The 13,445-nt window shown below is 38.1% G+C and overlaps 1 protein-coding gene across 4 annotated transcripts in view; it reads left to right on the top strand.

Annotated features, from left to right (window-relative positions):
• The window catches only part of RFX7 (regulatory factor X7), a 128,770-nt gene that overhangs the window by 10,093 nt on the left and 105,232 nt on the right, over window positions 1-13,445 (top strand). The gene's annotated exons all lie outside the window — the stretch shown is intronic.

Below are 13,445 nucleotides of genomic sequence, written 5' to 3'. Positions count from 1 at the left end.
TCTTGCCAACGCAGTGGCCTTTTTTCAGTCTGTATCTTTCATTATGTCTGCAGCGCTTCTTGTTACCGTGACTCCTTTGCAGGTTGGGAATTCTCATGCGTTCCTTTCTGAGAGCCGCCTTTGTGTCAGCTACTCTGCCGGGCATTGGGGATTCCATGGGCAAAGATGCAAGATCCTTGTTTCCATGGATCTTATTTCTGATTAGCATCTTATTTTTCCTGCTGCTTTCCTCTAGATGCGCTTTAATTTTGAATATCCAGACACTTATTTCTCAGCCATCCATTTTTTTTCTCTGTTCACTTCTTCACCAAAGTCAGAAATACATGGGCTGACCAGACAACTGTAATCACATCTGCTGATTCATTTGCTAGAGTACAGGTAGCTACCACTGTCATTGTAAACTTGACGTTTTCACAGTAATCCTTCTATGCCATCAAGCCTTGCTACCTCAGTTGGCTTTCATTTCTAGCTAATCTACTCCTTTGGGTAGTAGAGAGCACCTGTTCCTTCATTCCATCAGGCTAGCAACATTGGTTTCATATTGGATTTTTCTCTCTTATCCCTGTGCCCAATATTTTAAAAAGTTGCCAAGCTTGCAGTGTCACTTAATTTTCCCTGTCTTCTACTCCCTATATTTCCGCTGCCAGGACCATAGTTCAGTGCTTTACCATCTCATTCCTTCCTGGATTATTACAGTGGCAGTATAGTTGCTCTCTGTCCCTGGCCTTTTCCCCTCACTGAACTATGCTGTTTATTGCTGCCAGCATTGCTTCAAAAACATCCTTTTCCATGTAGTCTTCTTCAAATAACCTATAATAATTTCACTTTGCCTACCATATTGTTATCTAAAGATTTCTGTCAGGTTTCAAAGGCCTGTATAATCTAGCCCCATACAATCAGTCCAACCCGATTTCTTTCTGTTCATCAGTGTTGAACTCCCGTCAGGCAAGCACTTCAGTGTCTGCCTTATATTTTATGGTTCTCCTTTTATTCCTGCTTTATATCTTTCCTGGAATCTCTACTCGCCTGTATCCAAATCCTGCTTAATCATTTTTGAAGTCATAGTTCAAATCATTATACTATAAAACATCCTTTAGCTACTGTAGTCCACACTGGCCTTTTCTTGACCTCAAACTGTAGAGTGATGTTTTACAATTAAGCACTTAATCACTTTAATTTCTGTCCTATGCTTTTCTAATAATCAACAAGTTCTTCGAAGCTAGGGGCAACACCTTTTGCATCTTTCTGTTTCTCATCTAGCAGTAAGTACTAGTGAATACTATTTTTTGTCTACTGCATTCTTAGAGACAGTTGATTTTTTTTCTACATATTAATGGTTCTGTATTTGATTTATTTGATGTGGTAATTTTCTCCCCAAATAAGTTATTAAATTCATGCTGCATTTTACAGAATGGAGGGCTTACAGCAACTGATTTTTTTTTTTAAAAATTGCATCAGTGAAACTGAAGTAATCATTTATTTAGCGTTTCAGTACTACTAATCAAATGTTTATTACTCTATATCTAGAATAAAAAATAACTATGTCCCAAGTGAGAGCCACTGTGTCCCCCGTTTTAAAAATACTGGACAAATGACTGCTACATAGCTTAGTAACCTTTTATGAATGAGTATACAGTAGTATTTAGTTAGCATTTGTGGGCTAATCTGCATTCCAGCCTAGTTCCCAAGAGATAAAGTTGGAATTTTGAAGAACCCCTTAACATTGACCTGGAGATAGCTTCTTTAAAGTTTGGTTCTGGTGGAGGGTTTGACCTGCTTATTTTAGGAGCCAAGACCCAAGGCTAAGTTAACTTGTTGAGTCATGGCCAAAGCCAGAAGATAGCAAAGGAAATCTGTGAGTTAGGGTAAATAACCAACTGAGGGAGGTGGATTGATTGAGGAAGTAACAAGGGAATGAATAAAATAGGAAAGCAATTCTTAAGGCCCAAAGTGTTTCAGATTCATAGAATAGGTGACAGTCTGTTGGACCTTTCTGTTTATCTGACAAAGAGACTTTTTGTGGTTTTTTTCTTTTTTTTTTAGTCTGATATTCTTTCTTTCAGAGAGTTACAACAACTGGTTTTTAAAAGACCCTTAGAGAATATATCTTCTACTAAACAATAGTAAGCCACAGTCCTCTGTCGCAAAATCTGAGTATTCTCGGGGCACCTGGGTGGCACAGCAGTTAAGCGTCTGCCTTCGGCTCAGGGCGTGATCCCGGCGTTATGGGATCGAGCCCCACATCGGGCTCCTCCGCTATGAGCCTGCTTCTTCCTCTCCCACTCCCCCTGCTTGTGTTCCCTCTCTCGCTGGCTGTCTCTATCTCTGTCAAATAAATAAATAAAATCTTAAAAAAAAATTTTTTTTGAGTATTCTCAACCCTTGAGTACCCCAGGTAGAGTTAATAACTCCTTTATTTTAATTTTCTAGTATTCGAATGTAATTGTTACAGCATTATTTACACTGTGTTGCAAAAGATTTTCATTAAACTGAATTCTTTAATCTCGGCAATTGTATACTAAATGAATTGATGGATGAATTGATAAATAAAAATTAGAGATAGTACACAGTCATCATTGTACTCAGCCCTGGTCAGCAATTAAAAGACAGACAGACAGACACACACGCACACAAAATACCAGAGGTCACATGTACAAGAAAGTATGGGCTGTATAACCCAGAGCCAGCAAGCTTCTACTTTGAAGGGCTAGCTGGTAAATACTCTTGTCTTTATAGGATATAGGGTCTCTGTTGCAACTACTTTATTCTGCCATTGTTATCAAGAAAGTAGCCACAGACCATATATATATATATATACATACATATATATATGTTTATATGTATGTATATATATATGAATGAATGAATGAATGAATTTGTTCCATTACTGGCAGGATTTGGCCTCAGAGCAGCAGTTTGTGGACCTATATATACCAAACTACTTGAAGAATACAGTAATGATTCTCAATCTTCACTCCCTTTTATTGACAAACAGTGGATGACAGTCACCTGCTTGATACTAATTGTCTTATAATTCTCCTTTAGGTAACCCCAGGATTATGTGTAAGGCATATTAGAATGCAAACAAGTAAGAGTTATATTCCAGGGATAGACTTACCTAACCCTTATGATAATGATAAAGTATATTGACTTACTGTTTCTGGTGTGACACATAAAGTGCTTGGAAGTCCTTACTTTGTCATCCCAACAAGAAAAAAAGCTGAACAAACTGAGAATCAACATTTCTTCTTAGATGCGTCAAGAGAATTGAGGTCTCAGGGCAAACTGCCACCTGGAAAACTGGAGATAGGCAGATAAAAGAATCAAAGTTTATAGGTGGCAGAAGCTTAGGAGTAGAAGCCCCACAGCTGAAACCGCTGTAGGTAGGAGCACTTTAAGCTTAATTAATGAATTCACTGCTGGAGGCTCGGGGTGGGCTAGCTTGAGAGTTGAAAACCAAGGAGGCTGAGTCTTGAGGCTCACTTTCCTGAGTCTTACCTCCAGGAGCCCTACCAGGTTCTCCCTGTGAGGATTAGAGAAAAAATTTTTTACTGCCTGCATAGTGAGGGAGGATTTCAAGGGGTGGGGAGTTTGCAGGTAGGGCCAAGGAGGGAGGAGGAGAAAAATAATCGTTTTGAAATATACCCAGAACTCTCTGTTCTCTTTAACAAAGCCTGTTTCAAGGGAAAGTATTTTACCAGAGCCTAACCAACAGGGGCTCTGCCAAAGCCTACCTGACCTGGAGGAAGGGAAATACCCAACACAGGCTCCCTAAAAGACTGAGACCTAATCATAGGACAATAGAATCTCTCTCCCAACTTCACCACCGTACCAGTAGGGCTTTTAAAACAAGTGTAAGCCTCACACCTTATTTAAAGAGTCTCTAGGAATTTCCAAGGAGAACATGGGAAACAAAAACAAGGACATTAGAGAAAATTTTAGCCTTGGACACCAAGCTACAGCAAACAATAAACACAGCCCAGATCCTAGTCGACAAACATAAAACTCACATGGCCTGTCTACCTCAGTTCCTTTTGCCCAACATTATATCTGGCTTTCAACAAAAGTTTACAAGGCATGCTTACAGACAAAAAACCCCACAATCTGAAGAGGTAAAGGAAGCATAAGAACCAGACTCAGATGTGACATAGATTTTGGAATTATCATACTGCGGATTTAAAATTATGATTAATATGCTAAGGGCTCTAATGGAAAAAGTAGACATCATGTAAGAATGGGTGCGTAATTAATGTAAGCAGAGAGATGGACACTCTAAGAAATAATCCAAAGGAAATGCTAGAAATCAAAAACACTTTAACAGGAATGAAAAATGCCTTTATTGGGCCCATTAGTAGACTGGCCGTACTGAGGAAAGAATCAGTGAGCATGAAGATGTATCAATAGAAACTTTCACAACTAAAATGCAAAGAGAAGAAAAGTGAAAAAGATGGAACAGAGTATCCAAGAACTGTGGAACAGTTAGAAAAGTTGTAACGTATGCATAACTGGGATGTCAGAAGAGGAAGAGAGAAAGGAACCAGAAGTATTTGAAGTATGATAGGTGGGAATTTTCCAAAATCAAAGACCCCAAACTACAGATCCAGGAAGCTCAGAGATACCAAGCAGGATAAATAACAACAAAAAGATCTACCCCTATGTATATTATGTCCAATCTGCAGAAAATTAAAGACAAAGATAAAATCTTGAAAAAAGCCATGGGGAAATAACCACCTCTCCTATTGAGGACAAGGATAAGAATTGTATCAGTCTTCTCTTCAGAAACCAAGCAAGGAAGGAGAGAGTAAAGTATTTAGAGTTGAAAGAAGAAAACCACCAACCTAGAATTCTACATCTAGCAAAATTATCTTTCAGAAGTGAAGGAGAAATAAAAACTTTCTCAGACTAACAAAAATTGAGGAAATTTGTGACTAGTAGACCTGCTTTATAAGAGATGTTAGAAGTTCTTCAAAGAGAGAGAAAATAATGTAGGTCAGAAACTTAAATCTACCGAAAGGAGTGAAAAGGAGTAAATGAAGATAATATCTTTTATTTTTCTTATATTTAATTAATCTGACAGATAATAGTTTGTTCAAAATAATGTATTTGATGATTCTAGCTTATGGATAAGTGAAATTAATGACAGTGAAGTTATAAGGGACAGGAGGGAGGAATTGGGAATACTCTTAAAAAGTGCTTATAGTAACTGAAGTGGTTTAGTGTTGTTTTGAAAGTGGACTTGGATTAGTCATAAGTATGTTGCAAACTCTACGGTAACCACTAAAAAGATTTTAAAAGGAAGTGTAATTGATAGCTAAAAGTGTAGAGAAAATAGAATCATATAAGATGTTCAAATAAAACCAGAGAAGGCAGAAATAGAAAAAAAAAAGGCAAGGAATAGTAAATAGTTAAAATAGGGTACATATTAATCCAGCTATACCAATAATCACTTCAAGTGTGCATGTTCAAAATATACCAATTAAAAGAGACTGTTAGAGTAGATTAGAAAACCAAAACAACTGCTCTACCCAGGGAGGGATCCAAACAGTGTTGTTCTGGGTTCCCCTCATAACTTCAAGGGAAACTTTCAAGATGTCCAGAGCCTTTGATAGCCTACAAATGAAGAAGATGTCCTCAAATTCCTTGCAGCAGGAACCCACTTAGGTGGCAACAACCTTGACTTCCAAATGGAACAGTACATCTACAAAAGGCAAAATGATGGCATCTACATCATAAATCTGAAAAGAACCTGGGAGAAGCTTCTGCAGGCAGCTCGTGCCATCGTTGCCATTGAAAACCCAGCTGATATCAGTGTCCTCTCTGGGAATACTGGCCAGTTAGCTGTGCCGAAGTGTGCTCCTGCCCCTGGAGCCACTCGTGTTGCTGTCCACTTCACTCCTGGAACCTTCACTAACCAGATCCAGGCAGCCTTCTGTGAGCTGAGACTTCTGGTGGTTACTGATTCCCAGGGCTGACCACCAGCCTCTCACGGAGGCGTCTTACGTTAACCTGCCTACCATTGCTCTGTGTGACACAGACTCTCCTTGGTGCTACATGGACATCGCCATCTCTTGCACAACAAGAAGGGAGCTCACTGAGTGGGTCTCGTGTGGTGGATGCTGGCCCCAGAAGTTTTGCACATGCGTGGCACCATTTCCCGTGAGCACTCATGGAAGGTTGTGCCTGATCTCCGCTTCTACAGAGATCCTGAAGAGGTTGAAGAGGAATAGCAGGCCACTGCTGAGAAGGCTGTAACCAAGAGGAATTTCAGGGTAAGTGGACTGCTCCAGGTCCTGAGTTCACTGCGACTCAAGCTGAAGTCACAGACTGGTCTTAAAGGTGTGCAGGTGCCCTCTTCTGCCCCTTCAGCAGTTCCCTTCCCAAGACGGAAACACTTGGCTACCACTGAAAACAGGGCTGCAGCTTCTGCTGCTCAGGCCACTGAACGTGTAGGAGCAACCACTGAGCAGTCTCAAGCTGCTCTTCTAAAAAGAGAAAGAAAATAGAAATAAGGTTGATGGAAAATAAATGGTTTGTAAAAGTTGGGGGGGGGGAACCAAAACAACTATATGTTGTCTACAAGTATACCCTCCACACTTTGGTACTTTATTATTTAGTAACCAGTTGTTTGTAACATGCTTCACCAGTATGTTGTAACACTGAATTTGAGAACCTAAAAGTTGCAAGTAAATGATAATATACTTAAATTATAAAGAGCTGTGGTACATGGCCATGTTTTTTGGGTTTTTTTAAGTTTTTATTTTAATTCTAGCTAGTTAATGTACAGTGTAATATTAGATTCAAGTATAAAATATAGTGATTGAACAAGTCCATACATCACCCAGTGCTCATCACAACAAGTGCCCTCCTTCATCCCCATCACCTGTGTCACCCATCTCCTCCACCAACCTCCCCTCTGGTCACCATCAGTTTGTTCTCAGTAATTAAGAGTCTGTTTCTTGATTGTGTCTCTTTTTTTCCCTTTGCTGCTTTCTTTTGTTTCTTAAATTCCACATACTGGTGGAATCATGTTATTGGTCTTTCTCTGACTGACTTTTTTCACTTAACATGATACTCTCTAGCTCGATCCAGTCATTGCAAGTGGCAAGATTTCATTCTTTTTGATGGCTGAGTAGTATTCCATTGTATATACACCACATCTTCTTTACCTGTTCTTGGGCTGTTTCCATGTCTTGGCTATTATAGATAATGCTGCTGTAAACATAGGGATACATGTTTGCCTTTGAATGAGTGTTTTTGTATCCTTTGGGTAAATACCCATTCGTGCGATTCCTGGATTGTAGGGTAGTTTTATTTTTAACTTTTTGAAGAACCTCCACAGTAGCTGCTCCAGTTTGCATTCCAGCGACAGGGCACGAGGGTTCCTTTTTCTCCACATCCTCAAAAACAGCCATTTTTTGGTCCAGTTTTGTGTATCAACTATTTAATTTCCTCTGTTTAGAATTATTTTTACAAGAAATTATCGAGCATTTCTTATGTATATTTTGATTTTTTAAGCAGTTTTAATGAGATAATTTACATACCATTATGTTTACCTGCTTTAAGCATACAATTCAGTGGTTTTTGGTATATTTTTGAAGTTGTGCAATCATTACCATGATCTAATTTTAGAATGTTTTGATTTTTTTTAAAAGCAGTTGAAAAGTGAATTATATTGACTAGATTGATTAGAAGTGGAAAGGTTATTTATCCAATCATAATTCTGAAGTTTCAAAGGCAGTAGGAGCAGTTAAAGTAGTGTTTTTGTTTTATATGTCTTTGAGACTTTTAACAATAGAATGTGGATTTGTAGAAATTCAAAAGATGAAGTTGTAATTGCTCAATTCTTTTTCTCTTTGGTCTTTCCTTGCCTTTATCCTCTGTGGGCCAGTCTTTCATTACTTTAGATATGTTAAAAAGCTTTCTTCTGGGGCGCCTGGGTGGCACAGCAGTTGGGCGTCTGCCTTCGGCTCAGGGCGTGATCCCGGGCATGATCCCGGGCATTATGGGATCGAGCCCCACATCAGGCTCCTCCGCTATGAGCCTGCTTCTTTCTCTCCCACTCCCCCTGCTTGTGTTCCCTCTCTCACTGGTTGTTTCTAACTCTGTCGAATAAATAAAATCTTTAAAAAAAAAAAAAAAAGCTTTCTTCTATTTAGATGCTTACTGCTAAAAAAAAAAAAATTGTCTCAATATTGTCTTAAGCTTCACCATAACTGACCAAATACTTGAGTCTTACTATGGCACACGTTATTTTCTGACATTTCAACTTTATGTATTTGTAATTATAGAGTATAGCATGTCAGCTGTTACTTTTTTCTGTAACATATTTTGAACCACTGAGATACTTGTACTTTCCTAAATTAATTTTCTGTAAGATAGTTAGAAAATTTTTCTGCCAAGCATAAACTTAGAGTAACTTTTATTTTTAAAAAAACTTACATATTTAACAGTTTTAAAGTAAAAAATAATCAGAATCACAAAGAAGCAGCCCACTGTGGTCATTAATAATGCATTCTGAAATTAGTTGCCGGGGTTTGCTGCCCAGGTCACATAACTGTTAGAAGTTGTTTCCTTTATCAGTAAAATGGAAATAGTAATAGTGCTCACCTTGTAACGTTGTGGTGAAGATTAAATGAGATAACTCATAAAACACTAGTGTAGCATCTGGCACCTGGTAAGAACTTGATAAATGTTGGCTGTTATTTTTTAACCACAATATATTCAAAGAACTTTTTCATTTTAACACACCATCTGTTACTATGATTACTTCTTTATTCTTATTACTGTATTACTGTACTGTGCAGAGGAGACCATGATGATATTTGAGACAAGAGTTATCCAGGCAGAGAGAGAACAACAGATACAAAGGTGAGAAGGCTGCAGCAAGGAAGCCACCTGAGTGGCCAGTGTGTAGGGAGAGTGCTGGAGTGTAGCAGTGAGGTCAGGAGTAAAGGAGGGGCAGATTTGTGTAGGGCATTGCAGGTGTAGTAAGCACTAAAACTTAGGTCCTTATTCTGGGTGAGGCGGGAGCCATTGGAAGGCTCTGAGCGGAAGAGTGACATGACCTTACTGATGTTTTGAAAGTCTTACTGGGTTGCTGTGTGGAGAAGAGACTGTAGAGGGGCAAGGACTGAAAACGGGGAGACTAGGCTGTCCTGGGTCACTCACATTTTGCACTGTGGGGTGTGTGTGTGCACGCTCGTGTGTAAACGATGAAGTATTTTAAATATTGGTAAGTGGTGGTCTCAGGGTGTTGCAGTTAGCTATGAGTGATTTCATTTTCTTTATACTTTTCTCTGTTTTCCAAAAGATTTTAAAGAGTACTTTTTATAATCATAAACAGAACTGTTACCATTTTAAGTAGAGCTGTGATAATAAAAAAAAATTATGTAACATATTAGGCTCTTTGATTAGAGGGACATACTTGCATATTAAGAACAGTATCATAGGTGCTATTACTAAAATTGGAAAGATATGTTATCAAAGAGATTAAATGTTCATAATATGTCTATTGGAATGTAACGAAGTACCAGGAATTTGGAATAAATGACCTAAGAGTCTCCTGAATCTTTACCATAGTTAGGTAAACTTAATCACTCTCCCTCTAGGTTCTAATTCTTGTTACTACTGTACATTACAATTTTAATAAAATAATCGTATAATTTTATAATCTACTCTGTTGGAATATCAGCACCACAAAGACAGGAATTATATGTCTCTCACTTAGAAATATTTCCCTACTGTAGAATTTATGTATGCATGAATGCATGAGCTAACGCAGTAACTACCAAACATCTTTTACAAGTCAGTTGCAGGTCCGGTGCAGTTTTTCCTGCTATTCTTCCTCCCATGTAACACTGTCTACTGTCTTGTGTAGTGTTTAAGTTATAAGTTACTAACTATAGTAGAAGTTAAAAATAGCAACTTTAGTATTTTTTTTTAAGATTTTATTTATTTATTAGAAAGAGAGAGAGTGCACACAAGCAGGGGGAGCTGCAGGCAGAGGGAGAAGCAGGCTTCCCGCTGAGCAAGGAGCCTGATGCGGAACTCGAACCCAGGACACTGGGATCATGGCGTGAGCTGAAGGCAGATGCTCAACCGACTGAACCACCCAGTGCCCCCAAACTTTATTATTTTTACTAGTAAAAATCTTTTCTCTGTATACCATTTTCAACAGTATAAAAAGATAGCTTTATTGTAAATTTTTGTTTACAGATAACCTTTTTGAATGTGTAATTTATTTAAGTAGTATTACCAAAGAGAAATATCAAAATTTAGTATGTATAACATCAAATTGTTGGGTTCTTTTTAGCTTGAAGTATGAAACATTTTTCTGAAACTCCCTTATATCCTTTTCTCCCAATGTGGTGGGTTTTACTGGTATATGTTGTATACTTCTTTATTGAAAAGAAGTGTTCAGTGTGCTTACTAGAGTTTTGTTAAAATTCTTTATAATTTTTCACTGGTGATATAGGGGAGGAGAAGAAAGAGTTTTGTGGTGTCACTACCATACTTCTTTATTTTTAACCTCTGGAAATTATGATATATTAGTATAGTCTGACTTCTTGTTGAAAATAAAGTATGAGGAGAGTCTGGCATATTGACAACCTATGCACTTAGCTGTGATCATTAAGGCTTAATTTTGGGTGATGTGATTTCTTTCTTAAAGGCTATTTCCAGAGAATTCAGTATTTACTAAATGCTTATTTTCTGTTGTTGTTTGTTTAAGAATTTATTTATTTGAGAGAAAGAACACAAGCAGGGGGAGCTGCAGAGGGAGAGGGAGAAGCAGGCTCCCCAGCTGAGCGGGGAGCCCCATGCAGGACTAGATCCCAGGACCCTGGGATCATGACCTGAACCAAAGGCAGACACTTAACCGACTGAGCCACCCAGGCGCCCCTAAATACTTATGTTTTTATGTCCATCTCAGTTCTTTAGAAAATCTTTCTGATCACTTTTGTTTTCTTGGAGAGTTTTTATTCATTATTTCTTGCTCCTAGGGGATTTTTGAAGTTTTTAAAAAACAAAACCCAGAGAACTCCAAAAAGTTTCTCCTACATAAAAACGGATATGAAGAACCTCCAGACAGAAAGAAAGTTCCCTTGTGTTTTTGGTTGGTGGCTTCCCACTTCTACTCCCATCCCTGTGTTGGGTGCTACTTTTCTTCAGGGCTGCAGTTTTGTTTTTATGTCCTTCATTTCTGGAGGGACATAGAGTATATGCAAAACTATTTCTATATTTAACATTATATATATTTTATATATATATCATCACAATAAGGAAAACTTTGAATACACTTGAATACTAGTGCGTACATTATATCAGGGTCCTACTTTTGTTGTATTAAATGGTACGTCTTAACAAAGTTGTAAGTATTTATAGTTTTCTATTATTTTCTTGTTCCATCTTTGCTTCTAGTCCCAGTTTTCTCAGTTCCTTTCATTACTTTTTGTCTTTTTTTGGTCCAGTTCTGCCTCTGAAGTGGGCATGTAGCATCTGTTTGTGACCCTAAAGCTATTCCTTGCTTTCTGTCCTTCCCTAGGTGACTTCCCTTTGGATAACTAATGTTGGATGCCTATACCTGTACTTCCTCTTAATCTTTATAGTTAACCACCACTTGTTCACCTCTCCTTGGAGTCCTTACTCTAGGCAGACTCTCTGCATTAGTCTGTTACATCTACTTCTCTAGACTTGTATTCAACGTGGATCATCTAGTCTAAGACAAGATACAAGTAAATTGTGAAGAGAAGGATTTCCTCCCAGCACTCAGGTTAATAGAGTACAAGGTGTTTATAGCAGATAATTCGGAATCTCCTAGTTTGTCTTCCTGAATTTTTCTCCTTCCCTTTTTTTCTGTTGTTTTCTCTTGTTCTTATTCTTTCTACCTTTTACCTTTTTCTCTATCTCCCGCCTTCCTCTCCCCAGTACAAAAGAAAAAAATTTACCTGTGTAATTTGTTTTATCTCTGCTTTTCTTACATTGAATCTTAGAAGTTGTCAGCTCTATATTTATCAGGTTATTTGAAAGCCTAATGAGGTTGTTTAAGGAAAGATGTAATGAGCCTTTGCCATGAAAAAGGTTACATAAAATCATTTAATAATGTACTGTAGGAAAGGTGTGAGTCAGCAGGCAAGTTTAACAGAAGGAAAGGGTTATGCTAGGCTGATTGCTTGCTTGCTTTGGTCTCCAACCAGTTGAAGACGGAGAGGAATGAAGCTAAAAGGACACTTCGGGATTCCTAACTCCTGAAGTGAGATGTAAAATGTAATGAATACTCTAAAGTGTCAACGTACTTGGATAGAAGTACAACTTACATCTTGCTTTATTTAAATAATAGAATAAGTTCTCCATCATTGTTTAAAATCAGTTTTTTGGTTTTTTTTTTTTAAGTAAGTTGGAATGTGAATTCCAACATTGACAGTACAGCATGAACAACTTAGATGTTGCTTTGAAAACTGTTCTTCTGGGGGCGCCTGGGTGGCTCAGTCGTTAAGCGTCTGCCTTCAGCTCAGGGCGTGATCCTGGAGTCCTGGGATCGAGTCCCACATCAGGCTCCTCCTGAAGAAGTCCTGCTTCCTCTCCTACTCCCCCTGCCTGTGTTCCCTCTCTCGCTGGCTGTCTCTCTCTTTGTCAAATGAATAAATAAAATCTTTAGAAAGGAAGGAAGGAAGGAAGGAAGGAAGGAAGGAAGGAAGGAAGGAAGGAAGGAAAGAAAGAAAGAAAGAAAGAAAGAAAGAAAGAAAGAAAGAAAGAAAGAAAGAAAGAAAGAAAGAAAGAAAACCGTTCTTCTGGTTAAAGAAAATGAACTGTGAAGGACTATAATCAAAACCCAGCCAGAGAAATCAGTTTTATAGGAAATTGTTTTGGGATGTCAGTACTACAGTGTGTTTGCTACTTGATTATATAGCTGAGGTTACACATGTTTTATCTTTGTGATGACTTAAAGAAATGAATGGTTTTTGGAGCGATTGTGGGAGATTAAGAAACAAAACAAAACTTTATATGTTGGACTTGTGTATTTTGGCTGTAGCTTATCCCTTGAGTTCCAAATACAAAAGTGTGAACATTCGGTAATCTTTAATGGTGAAATCTTGTTTGTTATTGTCATTCATATTTTTTTTTAAGATTTTATTTTATTTGTCAGAGAGAGAGCACAAGCAGGAGGAGCAGGTGGAGGGAGAAGCAGGCTCCCTGTTGAGCAAGGAGCCCGATGTGGGGCTCAATTCCAGGACCCTGGGATCATGACCTCAGCCAGAGGCAGTTGCTTAACTGACTGAGCCACCCAGGCGTCCCCATGTTCTTTTTTAAAACTTAGAATCATAATCAAGTTGTATTTTAATTTCATATGTATATTAATTTATATATTATCTATATATATTTAATATAACTAATATGTGTATATTAATTTTAATTTTACAAATATATGATACAGGGGTCATCACAAA

Source organism: Ursus arctos, unplaced genomic scaffold (assembly GCF_023065955.2).
Source record: "Ursus arctos isolate Adak ecotype North America unplaced genomic scaffold, UrsArc2.0 scaffold_36, whole genome shotgun sequence".
NCBI lineage: Eukaryota > Metazoa > Chordata > Mammalia > Carnivora > Ursidae > Ursus > Ursus arctos.
This window is presented reverse-complemented; position numbering and strand designations above follow the sequence as displayed.